Source organism: Mustela nigripes, chromosome 2 (genome assembly GCF_022355385.1).
Source record: "Mustela nigripes isolate SB6536 chromosome 2, MUSNIG.SB6536, whole genome shotgun sequence".
Classification (NCBI taxonomy): Eukaryota; Metazoa; Chordata; class Mammalia; order Carnivora; family Mustelidae; genus Mustela; species Mustela nigripes.
The window spans coordinates 194,706,135-194,731,178 of record NC_081558.1 but is presented as its reverse complement, the minus strand read 5'-3'; positions in this window follow the sequence as shown (position 1 = coordinate 194,731,178).

The window sequence follows — 25,044 nt, the reverse complement described above, 5'->3', positions numbered from 1 at the left end:
GAACGCTTCACATAAATACATGAATTTCTCTATTTCAATAAGAAATTTATTCTCTGAATTTACTCTCCTCCTTTCTAAATACATGTTATTTTCCACTGTTTTGTTTACATCTGTAGTACTTTTATTTTCTTCTTTTACAAAGCTAGATGACTTAGTCCTTATTTACTATTCCAGAGCTTTAATCCTCACATTAAATTGGCTTCCATGCCTTAGTGTTTCTTTTTCTGAAATGTCACTGTTTTCCCGTAATATTGCCTTTAGAATGATAGTAAGGATTTGAAAAGGAATAGATACACCACAATGTTAAATTCTGGAAAAGGAGTCATTAGCAAGTCAGCCATTTTAAAGAATTTCTTAGGAAATATGGAATGAAGATGGAATGGGAATACAAAAGAAACCAGATTAGATGAAAAACAGCAATGTAAATCATGCACAGGAGAGAGTGCCTGTGAACATTCTGGGTGTTTCCTGATGGTAATTATTAGAGGATTAACTGTTTGGAAGAATACAAGTGTTCACCGTCTTCTAATGGCAATACAGTACTTAAAAACCAAGGCACTGGTTGAGCTGGACTGTACCTTTTTTGTATTCTAAAGAAGGAATAGCTGGTAACTCCATGTTTTTAATAACCTACTTTTGAGTTCAACATTTCAGATTAGTTTTTATATAGAGGGGCTGTACTATTTTAATGAGTAGGTATAAAAAGTGTGTCAGATCAAAATTGCCTGATGGAAGGCTTGGGAACTTTGAGAAAGAGCCAGTCACTCTGACACTCCACAAGTTAAGGCCAACTCAACAGAGTTCAGCAACACGGTCGCAGCAGTAAAAAATCCGACTGGAATTTTTCAACACCAAAGGCACATTAGGCTCCACAGCAAACTTAAAAACAAAACATAACAGAAGTACAGAAACAAACAAAAAAGGTAGTTCATGAACACAATTTGAGACAAATTAAATGGGAATTTCCAGGAATGGTGTTCACTCATTAGTATGCTTTAAAGTTTCCCAAGTCAGGCATCTGGATGGCTAGCCGGTTAAGAATCTGCCTTCAGCTCAGATCATGATATCGGAGACCAGGGATGGAGCCCGCATCTCCTACTGCACACTGCCCCCCATTCCTGCTTGTGCATGCCCTCTCTCTCTCTTTAATAACTAAATAAAACTTAGTAATAACTAATAACTAAACGAGACTAAATAAATAAAATCTTAAAAAAATAAAATAGAGTTTCCCAAGTGCTTCTTCTAATATGCAGCCGGGGTTCAGAACCGCTGAGTTAGGTAATTCAGTGGTTTCATCTGTGATCTTAGTAGGAGAACTTCATACATGTGGTTCTCTTCCAGAACACTGTCCAAAGCTGGCCATCTTTCTGGAGTTAGAATGCAATAATAGTAGCCAGAAGTTTTCCATAAAGTGATATTTTCCTGAATACAAGAAAATGGCCATTCAGCATTTGTGGTGAACCAATCTGTGAGATTCATTTTCATAGAATGGAACAGTATTAACTGGACCCTCAAAAGAATAAGAACAACTGAAACCAAAATATATTTGGCCAGAGATAATTTCTCATTTATAAAAATTACATCCCTGTTTCCCAATGGACTACATAGATTATTTAAACATTATAGCTGGTCGTCTTTGTGCCTGACACATTTTGGTATGCACTAAATATCAATATACATCTTTCACAAGTGTGAGGTGTTTTGTCTTTGTTTTTGTTTGTTCGTTTGTTTGCTCACTTTAAAAGGGATATAGCCAGTTTAATATATTTGTCAAACCTTAAATCTGTGATTTCTCATATAATCTATCATTAAATGTTTAGAGACATTTCTCAAAATTAACTGGCAGGACTGCCCTCCAAAGATTTTTTTTTCTTTCTTTCTTTTTTTTTTTTTTTTTCCTGGAATTCTCTTAAGAGTGATTTTTGTGGCCAGGGTACTTAGAAAGAGCTTTGAATAACAAGAGGATCTTTGATGATACTGTAGAAAATTGGAAGAGTGAAAACATGAGTGACAATGAAAAAATTTAGCAAACCACGGAACATAGGCTCTGAAAAATTTTCACAACCACTATGTTTAGTAACTGTTAGAATACCTATAATGGATGAGCATTAGTTCTGAGTTAAAGAAAAGTCTTAGGATCTAGAAATTATTCTCACAGAATGGTTTGATCATTAGGAATATACTTGGTGACACAGAACAGAATGTTGAATAACACTGACTTGAAATAAGAATTATTTTTCTCATGTACCAAGGCATATAGAGAAAGGCAGATGCTGGTTCTCTGCTAGCAGTTCAGTTGTGTTAGGGTCAGATTCTCTTTGACTGTTTATGGTTTCAAGATGGCTTCTGATTCTCTAGGGAGTAAAATGGAGGAAGGAACACAATGTGGTAGGACGCCTTGCCAAATATCACTCCTCATCATTTGGCATTTTTGAGTGAGACAACAGACTTAGGTCCAAGAATAGAACATAAGACTATTGGTGTGGAATAGAAAATCAAGAAACACAGTCTAAACTAAAAGTAGATATGCTTGGAAATTGTTCTGTAAGAGTTTCTGAAGCACAAGGAATATACTACATCTTAAATGATCTGTGATATTTGCATGCACATTTCATTATTATTACCATTTTAGTTACATTAATTATATATTTAATTTATTTCTCACATGTAAACACTTTACAAAACCAAAAACCTTATATAGAGTTATCTAGAAGATAAATGATGATGTGATTAATGTTGTTAAATAGCACTTTATTAGTTTGAATGTTTAATTATTGTACAAAAATAACTTACTGATTTACCCTTAAGTTAGACAATCATAACTTCTTAATTATGTTTTCTATTAAATTGAACCCAAAATAAATACTTTAGAGAAACATCGGAAAACTAATAGCAAGAGAGTGTTTGCTATTAGTTATTAGAGTTAGTTTTGCTATTATTGACATTATTAATTATTCCTATATTGCTATTGTTATTAGTTGGTTATTGCTATTATTATTTGAGTTGGTTACCTTTTGATTGTTGGACTTCTGCAATAGATTGACTCTCTAAATATATTTATGAACTAATGCTTCACTTTACAATAAGTTCTTCAGGTATTGTATTTCAGAAGAGTCATATTGCTATCTTCTTGAAGCCAGTGAAATAAATATAATTACATATTCCAAATTGAATAGTTGGGAAACATACAGAAGACTAATTTAAGTGAGCATATTGAGACTAAAATAGAATGTAGTGAACTGTCCTATTCATTAAGTCTATGAAATTACTCATTTCACCTATTCAATGGGCATATAGTTAATAATTGAGATAAGACAAGCAGAATGCTTTTAGACAGATTGTAACTGATTGATTTGACAAACCTTAAAAGTATGACAGCTCTATTAAAGTTGTTATTTTAAATACAATCATTGATAAATATATTTGAGAGGCCCTTCCAGTTGTGCTAAAACCTCTTAAGAGAAAATAGGACATAATACGATAAAATAATAAGAGAAACTGAGTGGTTTCATATACACAATAGATCAATATGTTCCATAGATACTCAGTGTAAGAGAATGACAATGATTTTGGATTTAGAGTAGGTGAACAAATCCTACAATCTTTTTATAAGTTCCCTTATTCACCTAAAGTGAAAAATTATGTTTATCTTCCAAGATTAAATAAATAATATACAAGCATGGCAATGATTTTAAACAATACCATGACAACAATAACATGACTATAGTTTCAAACAATACATTAACATCAAAACAAATTAGCAATCCATTTTTATTTCTCCAAAACATTGGTAGTATGTTTCTTTAGAATTCAATTTCTAAAAAAAAAAAAATAGTGATAATCTTCTAGTTTAAGGCTATGTCATGTTTTTCTAAACAAATTAATTATAGTAATCTAATAAAGCTTTTTTTTAAAAGAGGGAACACAGGAAATTTGAATCTGTCAAAACAGATGACAAGTCACATCTAATTTATTTCACTTATCTTCATTGTCTATTATTCATTACATTTTTGATGATGGAACTCATGCATCATCCTATTTAACAAAACATAATTTTAAATACTTTTTAAAATCAAAAAACAGAAGTTATTTTTCACCCTGGTTATTACTTCTACTATATGGAGAGTGGTAAATTAAAATTATACAGATATACCCACATAATTTATTATATTTTTATTAAAAGATTTTTTTAAAGATTTTACTTATTTATTTTAGAAAGACTGAGTGAGTGAGAGCACAAGAAAAGAGTGAGGGACAGAGGGAGAAACAGACTCCCTGTTGAGCAGGGAGCCTGATACAAGGCTTTGGGATCTTGACTTAAGCTGAAGGCAAAAGCTGAACCAACTGAGCCACTCAGATGCCCCCAAATCTACTACTTTACACGGATCTTTGGGAGTTGCCTGATTTCATATATTACCTTCATTTTCAATGGTATTGTAATTGCTATTAATTCATTCTTTTATTAATGCATCCAAGGACCTTCATTAAGTAACTAGCCTATTGTGTGAACACCATGAATTTAATCTGCTTCTTAACCATCCCAAATACATAATCTAAGTAAAAGCAGAGTGTTTCCAAATTAACCACTACTGCAGAATCATATCCATCTTTTTCATCTTTTTCAGAATCAGCTGATTCTTTAAGTCCTTCTTATATGGAAGTTTTAGTGTTGACTCTATATGAAACGTAATGATCAAAAGTAAGCTGTATGTCCCCATTTTTCCTAAACAATATCTCTGTCAAAATGTTGATTATTCAAGGTGGAATGCAACATATAGGAAAATCATTATAAACAATTAACTAAAACTAGGATAAGACTCTATTAAAATTTGCTGAAAATTTGAGTTTGCTGAAAACAGGCAAAAAAACAAACAGAACAAAACAACAACAACAACAACAAAACCCTCTACTGAGGTAGAGAACAGCTATTTTTGGTAACTGTCCAGATGGTAGCAGGAAGGTAAAAGACTCTATCAGGCAGCTTCCTCAAACTTCATCCTACTGAGAAAGTTTGAATTTGTTTCTTTTCTGTGTTTGTGATTTTTCTTTAAAGGACACAAATAGACAACCTTTACAGGATTTCTCTTTCTGGCCAGGAAATGTCTTGCCATATAATTTCACTATTTTTGTGTGGCTATTTTTGGCACTTTAACAACATGGCAAGGATTAAGTACACAACACCCCACAGCATGAATTTAGCAACAGAAATCAGTAATGTTCAGCTTTTTAACTCACAATCTGTTATTCCTATACTAATGGATTTTCCTTTTAATAAAATCTATCCGTGAATTTTCCTGTGAGAAGGTCCAGGAAACACTTTGTAGTCAAAAGTTTTAAAAAAATAATGTTTAGGCAAAGAGTCTAATTATATTTTAGCTTATTTTAAATTGAATTTTACTGTTTATGTATCCAACTGGTTAATTAATTAAAATTAAAACAGTGGAAAGTCAACCTCTAGTTCCTATGTATAAGAGCCTATGTTCCTAAATTCGACAGAATTCTCACTACAGCACACACAGGCAAGCACTGTTTTTTTTATTATTGTTGTTTTGTTTTGTTTTGTTTTTTAGGATTTACGTTTTCTTCCAGAGATTTCTTTTAAGGTATATGCAATAAAACACAAGCATATATTAGAACAACAGACCATACACTTACATACTATTTTGCTTATTTTGGAGACCTCCATATATCAGAACAGAAATATCTCCCCCATTATATTTGACAGGTGCACAGCACTTTTATTGTATGAATATGTATTAACTTATATAAGCAGCACCCCAAAACTGAATACAGAGTTGTTTCTAATCTTTTCTTAATACGAATGATACTACAGTGGTTAATCTTGTATAAATGTCATTTCCTGCATGCTATTACATCTTTCAAGTGAGTCCTCAGATAAGAATGGTATTTCCATTTACAAATGTTACAGAATTTCCAAATACCTCTTTATATTTTCAGTCCTAAGAATTTTGCCAATCTGCACACCCACCAGCAATATATTAAAGTGATTTTCTCCCCAGAGCCTTGTAAAGTAAATGTATTATTAAACATTTACTCTTTTGTCAATTAGATATATCTGTCATTCTCAGGCCCAATGCTTCTTTTTTCTTATAAAAGAAATTGTAATGCTCTCCTGTACTAAACTACAGTGAAATTCACTCTGTACCCCTCTATCTACACAATTTCAAAATTAAATCAATACACAGCCATAACTCTAATATAAGGACAAAATTAAATACATTTTTAAGAACATGTGTTTCCATATGTAAATACACAGATGGGCCTACAAGAAGAGTCATAATTAGATAGTCAGATATGGGTAATATGTAGAATTAATAAATGTGCAGATGTGTTGGTAACTCAGACACCTTCCATGAAGATGGCATGACTTAGGTGATATTGCAAAACTGTGGCCCAATCTTGATAAAGCTACAAAAATGAATTAGACATATCTGGTGATTCACAAAGTAGTTGTATTACTAAGATGTTCCATGTAATATAAATCCCCTCCTCTAAGTGTTTAGTGCAAATATAAAACCTGATAGAGATCACTAACTCAGATGATTATAAGCAATTCTTTTCAATATGTGAACGTCTGGCAAAATTTTGAAAACTGTGTGGAACACTAGTTTTTTTGTTTGTTTGTTTGTTTGTTTTTCGTTTACGTGACTATAACTCTCATTTCAGGAAATCTGTCCTCAGTGCCCTGTATTAACTAAAATCTGTTGTCCCTTAAATCATTTGGCCAAACAAAAATACTAACCCCAGTTTTAAGAGTCTCCTTTTGTAAGCAAAGCTAGTACAATAGATGAAAATAGTATCATTGGGAATTTTGTTTTCTTTATTTTATTATGAGAGAATTTGGTATTTGTGCATAGATTTAAAAGCCATTTATTTCCTTTTTATGACCTGTCATTTTACCACTTTTACTCATATTTATTAGAAAGTCAGTACCTTTCTAACCATTTCCCACATATAATGGAAATTAACTCTTTGTGGTACAAGTTGCGAATCTTTCCCAGTTTTTCTTATTTTTAACCTTACATGTTTTTTGCTGTTTTTCCCACCACCTTGGTTTGTGTATTTCATTGTTTTCTCTTCTGCTTATTTTTAGATTATTTTACTGGTGTTTATTCTAACTTTTTTTAGGAGGCTGATTTTATGTTTCATTTTTAATTGTTAGAAGGAGTATTATATTTTGTACATTTTCTCTGAGTACAGCTTAAGCTCCATGCTAGAGATAATATGTTCATTTTTGAATTTGGGCTAAAAGTCTAAAATTTTCATTCTCATTTCCTCTCTGGCCCAAGAATTACTTGGAAAGCATTTTGACATTTCTATAAATAAGATATATTTTGATTTTTTATCTTGTTTTAAGTTTCTAATGCTATGCTCTGTGGAAACAAAATATTTTATATGTGGCATTTCCTTTTTTTGTAAATTATTCATAGTATCTTTATGGCCTAATATAGAAGAGTATACCATATAGTTTTCTAAGATAGAAAGATGGTAGATAGATGATAGATAGATAATAGATAGATATAAATAGATAATAGATAGATGATACATAGGTGATAAATAGATGGATAGATTCTAATTAGTTGTATTATTTATAAATGTATCATTAGTGTATCTTCTCAGTTCACTGTTTGTATTATTATATGACTCAGTCATTATAAACAGTGATAAATGTAACATGTTTCCTCTTCTACATTTCTCCTCTCTCTTTCACTGACCATTTTAGTGGCTAATATATGGTTTTGAGTATTTACCTTTATAATGTTAATATGCTTATATTTCTTTTGCTCTACTTGCTAGTTTTAGGAGTTATGCTTTTAAGAATTGGACATTCAACAAATATATTTATCTCCTTCTCCTCTTCTCTTCCTACCTTACCCAACTTTTATTAAATGCATCATTTCTACAAAGACAAGACATGCAACATTTACATTTGACTTTATGTACAGATAGATTATATTTTGCAGCTAAGTATTTTCCATATTCATAAGAATCATTTTGCCATAGCTTTTTCGGCATAGGTTGTCCTCTAGCACTTTTCTTTGAAAATAACCATGGCAATACAGTTTCTTAAGTTTCTCCATATTTATACCTGTTTATCTTGACATTTTTACTTACCAGAGATTTGAGTGATTTCTTACTGAGAATTGACCTTCCCTCAGATAATATCTAGAAAATTATTTTCTGAAAACCATCTGCAGACTCTGGGTATCATGAAAAATTGTCAGCAGGATTTGGAGAGCAGTCAATGCTTGGGAAAAGGAACTAGCAATAGAAAAGTTTCTTGTTTTTGCAACTATTCACCTGCTAGTTCTGTACAGGGAGTCTAAAATCCTGATAGAAAACCTGCATTTTTCCAGACTTCAGACCTAGATGACAGAGTTTGAAACAAGCACAACAGCTGGAAAATGAGAACAGAATTCACAGAAAAGAGATATTTTGATTTAAGAAGCTTCCAAATCTCCATTTAAACTCTGTCCAAATGCATATCTGATCACTGTACTATGTATGGGGCAGACTCAGCTCAAACCAGCTAAAAAAAACTAAAGAACTATATTGTAATTTTGAGTTTCTGCAGAAGAAATTTAGTTTACATCTAAATCCAGCCAAGCTAACTGCCTGATCAACAAAGACACAAACAAGAAAATTCTTCAGAGGAATACAGCAGAATGCAAGGTCTAACTCAAACTAACATTTAAAATTCATCAACAAATAAATATGAAAAACCAGGAAAATGTGACCCAGTCTCATTATCAAGAGCAAAGCAGCTAATTATTAGCAGCTAATAATTGAGCTAATGCTCAATAGTAAAGAAAAATATAGTGGATGAAAAGAGAAGATCAAGAAAAATAGACTACATATACATATATATACATTTGCATATGTGACTCAAAGGGAAATACAAGATCTAAAAAGTGCATATCTGAAATAAATCATCCCCAGGTGGGTTTCACAAACAAATGGAGGTGACAGAGTAAGAGAGCATTAAACTATAAGATAAGTCCAAAGAAAACATCTGATCTGAAAAACTGAAAAAAAAAAATTGTAAAAAAAATTTGTAAAACAAAAAATTGTAAAACAAAAAATTGTAAAACAGCTTCAGCAAACTCTGAAACCCTATCAAACAGATTAACTTATGTATTAACTTAGAATCTTGAAATAGGGAAAAAGGATGAAAAATAAAATATATATATATGTATATATATATATATTTGAAGAATTATAATCAATTTTTCTTCAAATATGGTGTATGTCTGTCTGTCCATGTATAAATCTTCAGTCAACCCAGTGAACTCCAAGCAGGTGAAATTCCTTACAGTCTAATTACTATAAAATATATATCTTCAAATTTTTTTAAAAAATCTGTATTTAAATCTAGCTTATCAGAAACTATGGAGGCCAGATCACCTCTAAACATCTCTAAAATGAAACATCTGCAAAATGCTAAAAGAAAATAACTCTCAACATAGAATCTATATTCAATGAAAATATTCCTTAAGAATGAAGACAGAAACAATCATGTCTTTAGATAAAATAAAATTAACATAATTTGTTTTCTACAGAATTTTATTTAAAAAAATATTAAAGGCAATTATTTGCATTGAAGGGAAATGAAAATCTCTGTATGAGACACTGATCTTTAGGGAATAATAAAAAGCATCAAAACTGCGAACATTCAGTTAACCTATACAGATGTAATCCTTCTGAAGTCTAAAACATGAAGAATGGGGTAGGTAATAAATGGATTTAAATTATTGTAAAGGTCTACATTTTACTTTTAGTAAAGCAACATTTACTCTAAACAAATTGAAAATCTAAGAATGCATATTGCAATTTCTAGAGAAATTAGGTGTGCTGTTTGATTTTGTCTTCATTCCTAATAACTGGCAGCTTAAATATTTCATTCCTTTATCATCTTCCTCTCTCTCCCTTAACTTTGAAATTAAGAGAATCTAACATAATAACTCCATTGATTTTATTTAAGCCAGTGCAAAATATTTCATCATGACTTTATTTTCTATGTATAATAGTTCTATGTTTTCTTTTAGTCTTTATCATGGTAGTAATTTGATCCCATTTTCATCTTCTATATGAAAATAGCTTTGTGCCGAAGGTTTCTAGGTCTTTTATATTACTAATCATAGCAAATCGGAGTTTCTTGGGTTGAAGAAGTTCCCTGGGAGTGGATTGTGAAAGTGTCTACATGGACTTCCTGATTTCCACTGTCTCAGGAACCATATGTATGATTCTTTATATTGCCATGTTATCCATGCTTCTTTAAGACAACTAGAGCAGAGGAAGGAGCAGGTGATTTGTTTTCCTGCTTCAAGATAAGATGCTCATGTGCAGGACAATGAATTTTTGTTGCGGATCTCTGAGATGTTTTACTGCTTGGCCCATTCTCTTCCTCCCACACAGCTTGTGCACAAACCCAACTCTGAAAAGACTTATATGCATTGTGGAGTGTGTGGATTATGTATACATATATCTCAATTCCACTAAAAACAATGTTGACCATGTTTTTCATTTGTTTTCTTATATTTCTATTGTTGCTTTTGCTTGTTTTCCGGGAAAGAAAGGGGACAACACAGACTCACGGAATCATGTTTACATGGGAATGCAGTACTATCTTACATTAATATGAGTGCGTTGTTTCTTTTTCCTCCTGAATGAAATTAGTGTACTATGTTAATTTTCTTTTGAAAAAAGAAAATATAGCATTTTAGTCATTGGCAATCTGCACCATCTCAAAAGGAACTGTGTTTTTGTTTTTGTTTTTAAGATTTTATTTATTCATTTGACAGAGATCACAAGTAGGCAGAGAAGCAGGCAGAGAGAGAGAGGGGGAAGCAGCCTCCCCGCTGAACAGGGAGCCTGATGTGGGACTCTATCCCAGGACACTGAAATCATGACTTGAGCCAAAGGCAGAGGCTTTACCCACTGAGCCATCTAGGCGCCCCAGAAACTACCTGTTTTTTGAGGAAAGGTTTATGCCTAGGTTGAAAGAGAACATTGAATTTAATTAGGCATTTTATTTATTTTTTTAAAGATTTTTTTAAAAAAGATTTTATTTATTTATTTTCAGAGAGAGAGAGAGAGAGTACAAGTAGGTGGAGAGGCAGGCAGAGAGAGAGAGAGAGGAGGAAGCAGGCTCCCCACCTAGCAGAGAGCCCGACGTGGGGCTCGATCCCAGGACCCCAGGATCATGAACTGAACTGAAGGTAGAGGCTTCAACCCACTGAGCCATCCAGGTGCCCCATAGGCTTTTATTTTTAAGAGATCCACATTGACTCTGTTATAACAAAACAGGCCAATATTTATGATGAACTAAACTCTCTTGAGTGTTTTCTTCCAATGTGAGGTAAGAACTAATCAGTTTAAACTTTCCATGTTGTAGAAGAAAAGTTTTTGAGTGATTAATAATGGAATAAGTTTGCTCTTTTTCACGCTGCCTGCTAAACTTTTCCTGATAGACTAAGGATCAAAATAACTCCTAATTATGAATCAGTAACCTAACTATGGCATTTTAGTTATTTCATCCAACTTACAACATAAATAAGACTTATTTTACAGAATGTGTCTGTGTTGGGGGTACATTTCTATAACACATTTATGATATTCCAAATATATACTTTTTGTTCATGTTTACAGCTGCCTCTTTGTAGAAGAGGGATCAATAACCATCTGACTGAGGTTTTAAAAGAGAAAGATAAAGAGTAAAACCCAAGGAAAGCTCACACTAACACATAATTGGAAATAGAATTTGAATGTTTTCCAAGCAGACAATTGTAGCTTTCCTTACATGCAGCAGACATTTTCATTAAATAGATTCCTTGGTAATAAATTGTATATTTACAAGGGCTTTGTTTGCAGTGTCCCTTTGAGATGATACATCAAGTTCAGAAGCATCAATAAAAGTGACTTTAATATCCAGGAAAATACTGATGCAGCTGTTTGTTTTCCAACAGTGCCAGTGACTCATAAATAACAAAGTAACGCAGGCATACCTTGGGCAAAGTGGCTATATTATCCTTTCTATGACTCTAATACCAGTAAATCAGTTACTGACTTCAGATTTCTTAGAAAATATGTTTGCCAGTTCCAGACAATGTTCAAGTTTAAACAATAACACCAGAAACAAAAATCCCTTGCCAAACAAGTGATATTTCCAAGTTGAAGGAAGTTGAACTCTTTTTTAAAAGTCATTCTGGAAATTTTGAGTAATTTCAGAGTTTTAAGATCTCATTATTTAAGGAAGAAGAATGCTTAATCAACATCACCTTGAAAGAGTCCATGAGAATGGAATTAAACAAAAGGAACTGTGCCTAAAAAAATGCAGAAAAGAATGATATCTTGAATTTATAAGCCACTTTTCAAAGAGGTAAAATGTTTACGTATCAGTCTTTATAAAATCCCTATTATGTTTGGAGAGAGAGAGAGAGATATCATTGTCCCAAGGGAAATAGGCACTTTTATTAGTAATCACAGAGTCCTAAATGTATTCTGAAGTGAAATATGAATATCAGTCCCCAATCCAGTGTTACATTAAAAGCATACTGTGTTATATTTTTAAATAGATGAAAGTGTACCACCACTGTCCACATCACCCCAAGGCTCCTTAACTATGTTAAAAAAAAAAAAAAAGTTGCTCATAAAGGTAGGAGAATATTACCTGTTTGGTTAGCTTTGCAAAAACAACTCTCCCTCGTCTTTATCAAATCTTCACTTATGTCCTTGATCCAACATGTATATTTCTCAGCTATATTCTTTAATTTGTCATTTTCTCTCTTTTCACTGTGCCTCCATTTCTTCCCCTTACCTTAAAAAAAAAAAATCACTTTGACAAATGTCCTAATAGTCACAATTTCACTGGTAAATTTCCAGAAGGAAATGAATAAACCATGTCTCTAAATAAAAAAGAAAAAAAGTAGTAACATTCAGGATTATGATGAAAACATAGCATAACATAACTTAAGAGCAACATAAGATATAAAAAGAGAAGTTTTTTGTCTTAACTTCCCAAGTTGGTTTTCTGTACCCCTTTGTTTCCTTCTATCTGTCCTTAGTGATATGTACTTCTCTCCATTCTTATGGTTCTTAGGATTTCCTTCTCTATGGAAAGAATGTTGACTATTAATTATACTCTAATTTAGAAAGTGTTTCAACATTTCTCATCTTCCAAGCGTATTTTTTATGACAAGCTTTCACTCCTGCTAAAAAGTTACATTGATCTCATGGCACTTGGGAGAAAGAAACTGAGAGTCAAGATGCTTTCCCCAGTAATCCTGAGCTCAAAGCCCACAGAGGCCGGTTCATCTGCCTGAATAGTGGGACTCTTTTCTTATTATGTGTTCTACTTGTAATGCACTACTCCTCATAAAGTTCTTTGAAGTTATTGTGAATAAGGTCATTATAATGGTGAATATCACCTTCATTTAAAAGGAAATTCATTGGCCTTAAATATTTAATTTTGTATTAGTCTAAATATATTTTGTAATCCAGTTTAATGGATTTATCTTATGTTTAATGCTGCCATTTGTTTCATATGTAACAGCATATGGTAAAAGGAAAAAGATTTGTGTGTGTTTCTTTAAGTAGAGTCAGAGCTGATGAGATTATTGGGTTAGGGAGGGGAAGCTAGTTATTGAATTATAAATTCCATAATTGGATCTGTCTGGTTCTCTGTCCTCTGAGTGCAATGCAGGGACATTAAACGCTTCTGCTCACCCTTTGGATCTGAGTGTTCCATGTAAGTCACAGTATCAGCAGGCTTCTTACTGTTCTAAAACATGGAATCTCTGGGGACAGCTTACTATTATGAAAAACTTAGAAAACACTGAATCTTCATCTATTTTTGTTAAAAAAAATTATATCACCAAAAGTCCTTTTTCTGGTAAACTTAATATAAAGACATCAATATGCACAGCTGTCACCTTGGAACTTTCATATTTTTATGTACAAAATCAGACTGCTTTATCTGTGGGATTATTTCGGAAAGTAGCTATAGAAGATAAACCTACCTAATGAATGTTTTTAAAAGTTAAAACTTTCCATTGTTAGGGTTTCAATAAAAAGACATTATAAATCTATTACTGGAGTTAAGCTTCTTTAATGTTCAGACATCAAACTTAAAATCACATGTTTTACTTACAGAAATACAATAGACATCTTTAACCTCTTCCTTTTTAAAAAATCATTGAATTGAGCTCTGGAGGAAGTTATTTTTATTCATACCTATTATCAATATCCGTTTCTAGTGTAGAAGAGTCTTAAAAATGGTTAAAAAAAATGGTTATACCGAACATCTGATTTGCTTCTAATATGTGCCACATAGTTTTGTATTCATTCTTCTGTTCCATACCATCTAAATGTAGACAGTATTATACCCATTTCACAGACAGAGAAACTGAAGTTCAGAAAAGCGGTGTTAATAGCCGACATCACATGAAGGGCCTGCTTTTGGGTTCATTGATTTTTCTCTATTGATTACCTGATTATAATTTTATTGATTTCTGCTCTAATTATTAATAATTCTTTTCCTTTGTTAGCTTTGGGCTTGCATTACTCTTTTCTTGTCATTTTCTGAGATGGAGGCTTAAATTATTGTTTGCAGATCTTCATCTTTTCTAATACATACATTTAGTGTTCTTGGTTTCCTTCTAAGCAAGGCTTTCATATTTTATACATTTGAATACATTGTATTTTCATATAATTTGGATCAAATAATTTTTAAAATTTCTTTTGAGATTTCCCCTTTGGCTTAAATGTTATTTTGAAGTGTGTATTTAATCTCCAAATATTTTGGAATTTTCCAGCTATCTCTCATTTTAATTCTATGACAGCCTGAGAACATACTTTATATGATTTTTATTTGATTAAATTTGTTAAGGTATGTTTCATAGACCCATTCTCTTTTGCAAATGTTTCATGTGATTTTGAGAATTACCTGTATCTTGCTGTTATTAGATGAAGTATTTTATAAATGTCAGATTCCTTTGACTGGTGTTGCTATTCAATTCAACTACTTCCTTAATTTTCTGCTACTTTATCTGTCAATTACTGATAGAGGTGTTTGCAATGTTCAACTATAATAGAGGGTTTGTTTATTGCTTTGAAGTGATAGCACATTTTTGCCTCATATATATATATATATATATATATATATATATATATATATATTAAAGATTTTATTTATTTATTTGACAGACAGAGATCATAAGTACGCAGAGAGGCAGGCAGAGAGAGAGGAAGGGAAGCAGGCTCCCTGCCGAGCAGAGAGCCCAATGCGTGACTTGATCCCAGACCTGAGATCATGACCTGAGCTGAAGGCAGAGACTTAACCCACTGAGCCACCCAGGCGCCCCATGCCTCACATATTTTGATGCTCTGTTGTTAAATGCATACCAGTTATAGATTAAAATGTCTTCATGGAGAATTGACCCTTTTATCATTCTGTTATGACTTGTTTTCTTTCTGATAATTTTCCACATTCTCAAATTGGCTTTGTCTAAAATTAACATAATCACTCCAGGTTTCTTTTGAGGAGTGTTACCATGGTATATTTTTCTTCATTTGTTTGTTTTTTATCTCTGTATTTTTATATTGACAGTGGTTTTCTTATAGAATGTGTATTAGATATTTTTATCTTTCCTTCTTTTTTTTTAGATCCACCTGACAATCTCAGTTTCTTAATTGATATATTTAGATCATTTATCTTTAAAGTAATTAGCAATATAATTGAATTAATATCTGCCATATTTTTAGCTATTTTCTATTTATCGCACTTATTTTTTTCCTTTTACTTTCTCCCTTTTTTCTTCCTTCTCTAGTTTTAATGAGCATTTGATAGATTACATTTTTCTCTCATCTCTTAGCACATTTAGTTTTTGTGGGTTTTTTTGTTTTGTTTTTGTTTTTGTTTTTGTTTTTATTTAAGTTTGGTGATTGGCCTAGAGTTTGCAATATACTTTTACAACTAATCTAAGTTCACTTTTAGAATACACTGTGCCACTCCATGGCTAGTGGAGATAATTTATAACAGATTATTCCCAACACCTCCCTCCAGTCCTTTATAAAATTGCTGTGGTTTATTTCACTTATCAAAAGGAATACACATTATTCTATATTATTTTGAACTAACAGATGTTTATCATATAACTTGAGAATGAGGAAAATACGATTTTATTCTACCTTCATTTATTCCTTTTCTGATACTCTTTCCCTCCTTATGTAAATCTTGAGTTTCTAATTTATATCATTTTTCTTCTTTTGTAAGAACTTTAGAGAGGTATTTATTGTATGGCAGACCAACCGGTAACACATTCTCTCAATTTTTGTTTGTCTGATAAAGTTCCTTTTTCTTCTCCACTTTTGTAGAACAATTTTGCTAGATACAGAAGTCTAGATTGGTATGTTTTTATTTTCCACACTTTAAATATTTCACTTCACTATTTTTTGTTTGTTTGTTTGTGTGGTTTCTGATAAGAAATCTGATAAATATTTATTTTTCCTCTATAAATAAGGTTTTATATTGCCTTATCCCCCAGCTTCTTGGCTCATTTCCATATTTTCCTTTGTCTTTGGTTTTCTGGGATTTGAGTATGTTATGCCAAACCATAGATTTGGGGGCATTTATTAAAGTTTAGAATACAGTTCTTTGTTATGATGATTGTTCAGGTAATACTTCAAAAAATATACTTTATCCCTGAGCAACATTCAAAATATCAGCTTTTCCCCTCATCATGACCATCTCTAATGTTTACCCTAAGAACCTGGTAAAGCTCCCGGAGGTAATACCCACAAAAGTGCAGTACAACCTCCAAGACTATGCATCCAGGAATTTCTCACAGTCAACCAGTTCCACACTCAGCCTTCAACAATTTGTCAAGGTTATCATTAAAGTGTTTCTGTCAATTACTGTCTCCAGTGGTATCTGTTCCCAATAAACTCATCCTGACTAGGAGTACTGTATTTTCTTGTCTCCAGATTTCAAGGTACGACCTCAATTTTCTAGCAGATCTAACTAAGAGCATTGAGTTTTAGCTTATTCACCTTTCTTCCTGTTGTGAGGACAGGAGTGATGACTTCTAAGTTCCTTATGTGCTCTAGTTGAAACAGGAAGTTTGACAGCATTTTTGTATGTTATAACTGGCTATTAATATTTAGATATTGAAGATTGTGAACAATTTTAAGCTGAATTAGGGATCCCTGGGTGGCTCAGTTGGTTAAGCCTCTGTTTTCACTCAGGCCACAGTCCCAGAGTCCTGGGATATCCAGTCTCCCATCAGGCTCCTTGCTCAGCAGGGAGCCAGTTTCTCCCTCTGCATGACATTCCCCTTGCTTGTGCTCTCTCTCCCTCTGACAAATAAATAAAATCTTTAAAAAATTCCAAGCTGAACCCAGTAGCTATGTGATGATAGCAAATTAGTAAGATAATAAAATTTTCCAAAATTATAGTTCAATATCTTTTAGTGGGTTTGCTTGCGTTCTTTTTATTTGTTGGTGTATTTTATTCCTATTAATTTTTATAATCTTTGAAAGTAGGATTGGTTCTTATTCTTATTTGTTATCATCATAATAATGAGCACTAATTAAAATAAACATAAGTTGATCTGAATCTAGTTGAAATAAATTATGTCAAAATATATACCTTGCTCTGATTAATATCTTACCATTCTTACAAAGATTGATAAGTGGATCTTTGCTTATTTGTGACAAATATTAAAAATAATACTTAAGTTACTTTCTTCTATTTCATTAAGAAAAGCCATTATAAACCAAACAAGATAATCTTATTACATTTAACTTATATATTATTGTGCTCATTCCTTCGATGATTATTAGATTTACATAGGTTGATAGAAATTCTTAAAACTATATGATATTAAATATACATAACATAGTTAATGTTAATATTCACCATAAGTATAAATTAAATAACTTTTACATGGTTTTTTTTGCATTTGATAAGAAAGAACATTTTTATTTATATCATTTAAGACTATGGGTATCTTGATGTCCTCAGCTCCCTCATTGTAATTTCATTCTCTGGGAAATCAAAGCAAAGCCTTTTCATGTTTTCTTTGTTATTTCATTACTTTTTTTTGACATTCATCATTTCAGTAGTAGTTTCAGCAACAAATTTCAGTTTTCTAAAATAACAAAATCTTCACATATAGGTTATCAAGTATTCTAGAACAAAATGGTAGATCTTTTTTCTCTCACTTTAAGGAAATATATATTTACATATTGATATATATATTTATTTATTTGTATACATATATATATTTATATATATTCTAATTTATGTGACCATATAGTGAGTATACATAGAAACACACACACACACACACACACACACACACACACATACAAACACATTAACAGTAGCTTATTTACTTGTGCTAGGACATACCTATATATATCTTTGAATATAAGGCAATATGCCAGTCTCTGTTATCATAGTCTCCAATCACATTTAAATAAGTAGCCTATATTTTATTTGTACTGATAAGTCTGATGCAAATGAAGAAAACATATTAAAGAGGTAATGAGATTCAATACTAGTTTTATGTACTGAAACTGTGTTGTCTTTTTTTTTTCTTTTTGAACAGTCAGTCATATACATTATGTCTCTACCATTGATTCATTCCTAAGGATTGCAAGAACAGTTTTTTCTCCCTTTTTCTATAAAGTTAAAACAGAATTAATAACATTCTGAATATTGCAAAACAGGAAAATTATGCATGTGGCTAATTGTGACAGGTGTTTGTACAAATACAACCCAAATGCAGCTTTATGAAATCATTTCTTTCTATTAAAATAGAATGCATCAAAAAAGAAAATGAAATATCTAAATCCATCTCTTTCCTCATGATTAACGAATCTAGCCTGTCTCTCATGAAGCACCATCTGGTCTCTCAAGCACATTTATAGATAACACTTATCAAAACTGGAGGGGATTATGGGGAAGCAAAAAGAAGCAACAATAAAAGTAGCTTAATGAAATTCTATGACAAACTAGAAAGGAAGAACACAGCATGTTTCAAAATAATATCTCTGAGCTTCCGGTAGGCAAAACCAATATCTGCAAAAAAAAAAAAAAAAATCTTTATCTTAAACATAAAGCAATGCCAGAGTTGTGGATGTAAATAGGACTTGTCCAGAAAGCTGCATTTATGAAGAAATTGAAAGATGCTTTATCAATTATACCTAATTTTATATAAACAAATAATGTACTGAGAATGTTGAAATATAAAACATTGTTTAAAACTTTCTTATATTGATCTATTGATGTAAAATACTGTTGCCACATTATCCTATTTCCTTTCCTGGTGGATGAAATTTACAATTGTTGTTTACATCTTGGTTTTGAGTTTCTTTACATCTTTCCCATGTGTAAATTATGTTAATACCTAGATAGGTTAACATGAATATAGGACAAGCTGTAATGACTTTTCACCTTCTAAGTACATAACTTTAAGTCTATTGCTATCCATCTACATTGCATCTGTTCTTACAGTGCCCTCCCATGAAGCAGGACTGGGCATACCTTCTCTGTGGGGCGTGCAATGAATTGTGATTTGGAATTGTCGGGAAAGTAAATTTTATGCATGCGATCTTTGGACCCCCACTTGATCATATTAAAATGGGTTCTGGGCCTGGAACACATTCCCTACTAAGAGATAAAGACTCTGAACAGCCTATGGGACTTTCAGTCTTATCTGGGACTCTGACTTCCAGTTTCAGATACAACGTATACTCTGTTGTTCTACCTAACTGTGTGTGTCATATGGTACCTGGCCAGCCCCACTAATGTACCCCTCCCCTGTGAGGAAGGCATGGGGCCCTTTTGCTGTAATATGAAAGAGTGTGTGCAGACCCATTGCCTTGCATCAACTGCTAGGAGGGACCCAATAACCATAGGGGCCCCACATCCCCTACTAAAGTTGGTCTTGATCTTTCTCTTCTCTCTGTGGGTAAATCACTGTTCCAACCAGTGTTTGACTATGTTGTATTTTCCTCAGACTCACACCAGGTTGCAGTGGGCAGAAGGGCTTGGTCTTTACATAGACCATAGATGATGCTTGGTCGACACAAATGATCCAAAGAAGTTTTATTAGTTAATGTATGGATTCTCATTTTCCTTCTTCCCAGCCTCTGCAATTGTAGAAACTACTGTTGAGATAAAACTCTGTCAGCCTGGGTTCCAAAGTGATAGCCATGAGTGTTCCCCCATGTTACCCTACAATGGATATATAATGTGAGCAAAAAATAAACTGTATCAGTTAGAGACACTGAGCTGTTTTTGTTTGTTCTGTTTTGTTTTATTTGTTTTTCTAGAGAGAGTGTGTGTGCATGTGTGCATGGGAACATGGGAAGGTGGGGGCAGAGAGGGTAAGGAGAAAGAGAATACTTAGTAGTCTCCACATTCAGAGTGGAGCTCCATCCAGGGCTCAGTCTCATGACTCTGAGATCATGACCTGAGAAGAAATCAAAAGTTTGATGCTCAACCAAGTAAGACACCCAGGAGCCCTTGATTTGTTTGGTTTTTAGCTATTGCTATCCTGAGCTTTCCTAGATGATATGAGAACAGAGCTTCCCATGGAGATATTTGAAACAACAATCCATAAAGAGCCCTATTTTCTATATTGCTTGCTGAGATCTACACTTGCCTCTTTGTCATATATGTCCTAAGTTTTGTCTAACACATCAAGTTTGTTTTAAACTCAGAGCCCCTAAATATGCTCTATTTTTATTCAGAATGTTCTTATTCTGGATTTCAACAATGCTCTTTCTCTCATTTCAGTTCTGTACTCCAAGCATTTTTCCAGAGGGACTGTTCCTCACCACTTTATTTTTTAAAAGGTCCCTTTATGCAGCCACAGTCTGTCACTTCACTTAACTTTGTTTAGTTACTTATGAGCTTTCCACCTGCATTCACTGTGTACTTAACAAAAAAAGAAATGGCCTCTAGTCTTGTTTATCACTGTACTTCCCAGGACATATTCTACGTAGTTGATGCTAGCTCACGCAGAGACACATATACATACACATTATTGAATGAATAAATGAGCAGGTTGCTTGGAAACTTAATGTAGTCACAGCTCATGGAAAAAGCATATAGCTGACTCTCATAAATGGGCAGCATCTGGGGCTGGAGAAAAACAAACAAACAAACAAACAAAGCATAAACCCGTCCAGCAGAGGTCAGTCTCTGCCTCAATACTGACTCAAGATTTCTCTCTTCCCATTCCTCCAAAGAGAATATCTAAAGGACGATTTTAATTTTTTTTCTGTTATTATAAATTTTAGCTGGCCATTATGTAATGATGAATTTTAAAAAGGGGAAGAGTGGCAGTTAATGTTTACTAATTACCAGCTATGTGTTGGAATCTCTGCTGAATCATTTACATATTGTATCAGAATTCTCACAACACTGTCTTGAGATAATCATATTTTTACTGCCCAAGGAAGTGGGAACTGAGTCTCAGAGATACCAAGTGTTTGTCTTCACATCATACCACTAACATAAAATAAAAATATTTTAAAGTGATGTTTTTCCAAATGTATTCTCCAAACCACCAGCATGAGTTTTGCCTGAGAACTTTCTAGTAATGCAAATTTTTGGATTCTACCCCAAACCTACTAAATCAAAAACTGTGGATGAGGCCCAGCCATCTGCATTTAACAAGTCCACTAGATAATGCTGATATACACGAACATTGGAAAACCACAATTTTAAAGCAATGAAGCCCAATATTTACATAGTAAGCATAACTAGAAAATTTAGACCATAAAGCAGCAATGGATTCTTAAAACATGTATAAAAATGCTGTGAACTGTGTAATACTGATGATTCACAAACCTGTACCCCTAAAACAAATAATACATTATATGTTAATAAAAAATAATAAAAAAAATGAAAAATAAAAAGGTAGGCTGACCTCTGACCTCCACAAATAAAGAATCAAAGGATATTGAAACTAATATAACACTGTATGTTAACTACACTGGAATTAAAAAAAAAAAAAGAGTCACAAAGGGTAAGCAACCATGTACCAAAAATTTAAATAAAAATAAAAGGATTTTATTATGTATGTATGTGAATGAAAAATAAAATCCTACATGAAATGGTCAAATTCCTAAAAATAAATGAATAAATAAATAAGTAAATAAATAACATCCCCAAATTACTATAAAAAGAAATTGGTAACTTGAAAAACTAATAAAAATTGAATATTTTTTTTAAATTGTCCTGTACTGTGGTAACCAGAATACATGTGCATATCCTATGACAACACTGTGGCTTTGAGTAATGGTTTCCAAATTATACCAATATGAACTCAATAAACATGAGTAATTAAATAAAATCCTATATTTTCAAGACTTTTAGTAAGAGGTTTGATGTCAGGGAGAGGGACAACAGTTAAAGGAATTATGCTACTGGAAATAATCTGCCACCAAATTGCAGCATTAAAAGCCAGTGGGGATTGTGGAAGAACTTCTATTTGGGAGCTTCTGCATTAGACCTACTGAGAAAACGCTAGTCTTTAGCTTAGAGCTTGGTTGCATGCTGGAAAGAAACAGTTTAATTGGTCCTTAAAAGTCCCAGAACAGGTAATATATTAATTTGATATTTTCAGACAAAGTTCCATTAGGTTATATCATTCACTTTCATTTGTAAACAGGAAGACTGGGTCTGTTCAGTGCACCACAGTTTTAATTTGGTGGTTTTTAAGAAAGTAAAAGCCTTAGGTTCAGACTTAGAAAAATACATCTTTTTTTCTTCAAGAATAACTTGATAACTTTATTTTCTTTCCTGATTTAAAGACTTTTGTTTTAGGCCCTCTTCAAGTTATCTCCTGGCTATACCCCCATATCTTAGGAGTGCCATATATCAATTCTATTAGGCAAATTTGGGCTCTTCATTGTACATTAAGCTTTCTGACATATAAACATTTCCATGGCTTTGGTTCTCTTAATCACACTGTCTTCATGGCTAATTCTATCTTTTGGGCATAATACTAGATAACACCATTCTAGCATCCTTTCCCTGAATTTTAAAAGCAATTACCTTTTGGAAATAATTATTATTAAATGAATGTGTTGCATTTGGACAGTTCCTTATAGATTCCAACAGTTTTAACATTTTTAGCTTTAAGAATTTATTTTATTTACTTTAGAGTGAGAGAGAGAGTACAAGCTGGGGGGAGAGGCAAAGGGAGAGGGAGAGAATCCTTAAGCAAACTCCTGCTAAGCATGGGGTCTGATGTGGGGCTCGATCCCAGGACCCTGAGATCATGACCTTAGCCAAAATCAAGAGTTGTACGCTCAACTGGACTGAACCACCGAGATGCCCCCAACCATTTCAAATTATTTCCTGTGTATATTTTTCTTCATATAAGAACTTTGCTGGAAACTGTTTACATAATTTTAAATATTTAGTGCCACATCTGAAATGAGGATAAAAGCTAAAAATTATTACATGTAAATTATATATTTTTTCTTATTTTCTAAAAATAATCTGTATGTTACGTTTCATAATTCTTTGTGAGGGACTATACTGTTGTCCCCTAGGTTGAGCATAGTTATCTTCCAGCCTGTGAAATCTGCCTCCTTAAGAAAATAAAATTAAATTAAAATTAAAAATAACTTGCATGACTATTTTAACATTTAAGTCTCAAGTTTCCTTTTGGAATATTCACTATAATGGAAGATGGCCAAATGTTATATTTGACCATGCCAATGTGTGCTTATTAAAATTAGTTTGTCTATTTGACTAATTTTATTTCCATGTATATATTGGAGACTTAAATGCAGATACATCAGAAATAAAAGAAAACAGAAGATGTTTGGAAATGACAATTAGTATTATTTTACTATGCTTTTCATAGTAATTTTCTAATGTTCTTTTTCTGTGACAAAATTACGGAATACGTAATGAAGTATATGAAGAAACACTTAGAAATATTTTATTTTTTACGTACTTCTTTCTCCTCCCATTTTCTGTCTTCTTTTCTTTTCTTTTTTATTCCAAAGAATCAAAGGAAACTTCATTTTAGACATATGGATTGTTTTTTCAAAAAGACACTGGAATATATGTATCATACATGTAAATGTAAAATATATATATATATATATATATATATATATACAGTTGAAGAACTAAGACCCAAAATTCACTTACATACTGAACTATTATAATTGCAATTTACCCCCCAAAATGTTAAATTATTTCTTTACAATCCTATTAGTTATATAGACCAATTTTTTGTTGTTGTTTTCCATGTACAGATGAGAAAAATGATGTTACATTTATCTTATTTTCTTCTTCCTAGAACTAGAAAACTGGCACACAGTCCCAGGTCTTCTGGCTACAGTTGTGGGGCACTCCTGCTCCAAAGCACACCACCTTTCTCGTCAATGTATATGTGACTGAGAGAATGAAACAATGTGACCACAAAACACTAAGTCATCTCCCTTTTTTATCTATTTCTATTTTTGACTGTTAAGGTCAAATCAGAATTTCATCTCTAGTAAAGATATAAATACACTTTTATATCTGGGGTTATTTTTAGCACAAAATCCTGTTGTAATAGGATAGGTTGCATTAATATGTAGATCATCTGTTGAGGTTTATGTGCTGATATTTAGCATAATAACTGATTTATTTTTTGCATGGGTAGGTCAGAGAGATGAACTGTTAGTTTTATAGACTGTAATTTTGCCAAGGAAAGGCAAGATACCATGTAACCTCAAACCCAATGATTGACTGCCCAAATACATATCTTTAGCCCCATCAGGTCAATATTTTTACAGTGATCAATTAAAATAATAATAATAAACTTTTTGAAATAAGGTAGCTTGATTTTAATTTTTTATCTTCATACATGCTTTCAATGATGTTCTAGATCCTATGATGTTTCTAATTTTTTTAAAAAATGTAGGATGATGCTAATGATGTGAGGCAGAAGAAAATCATTACACTTCCTTATCTACTGATAAGCCCTTGAAACAGGCAGA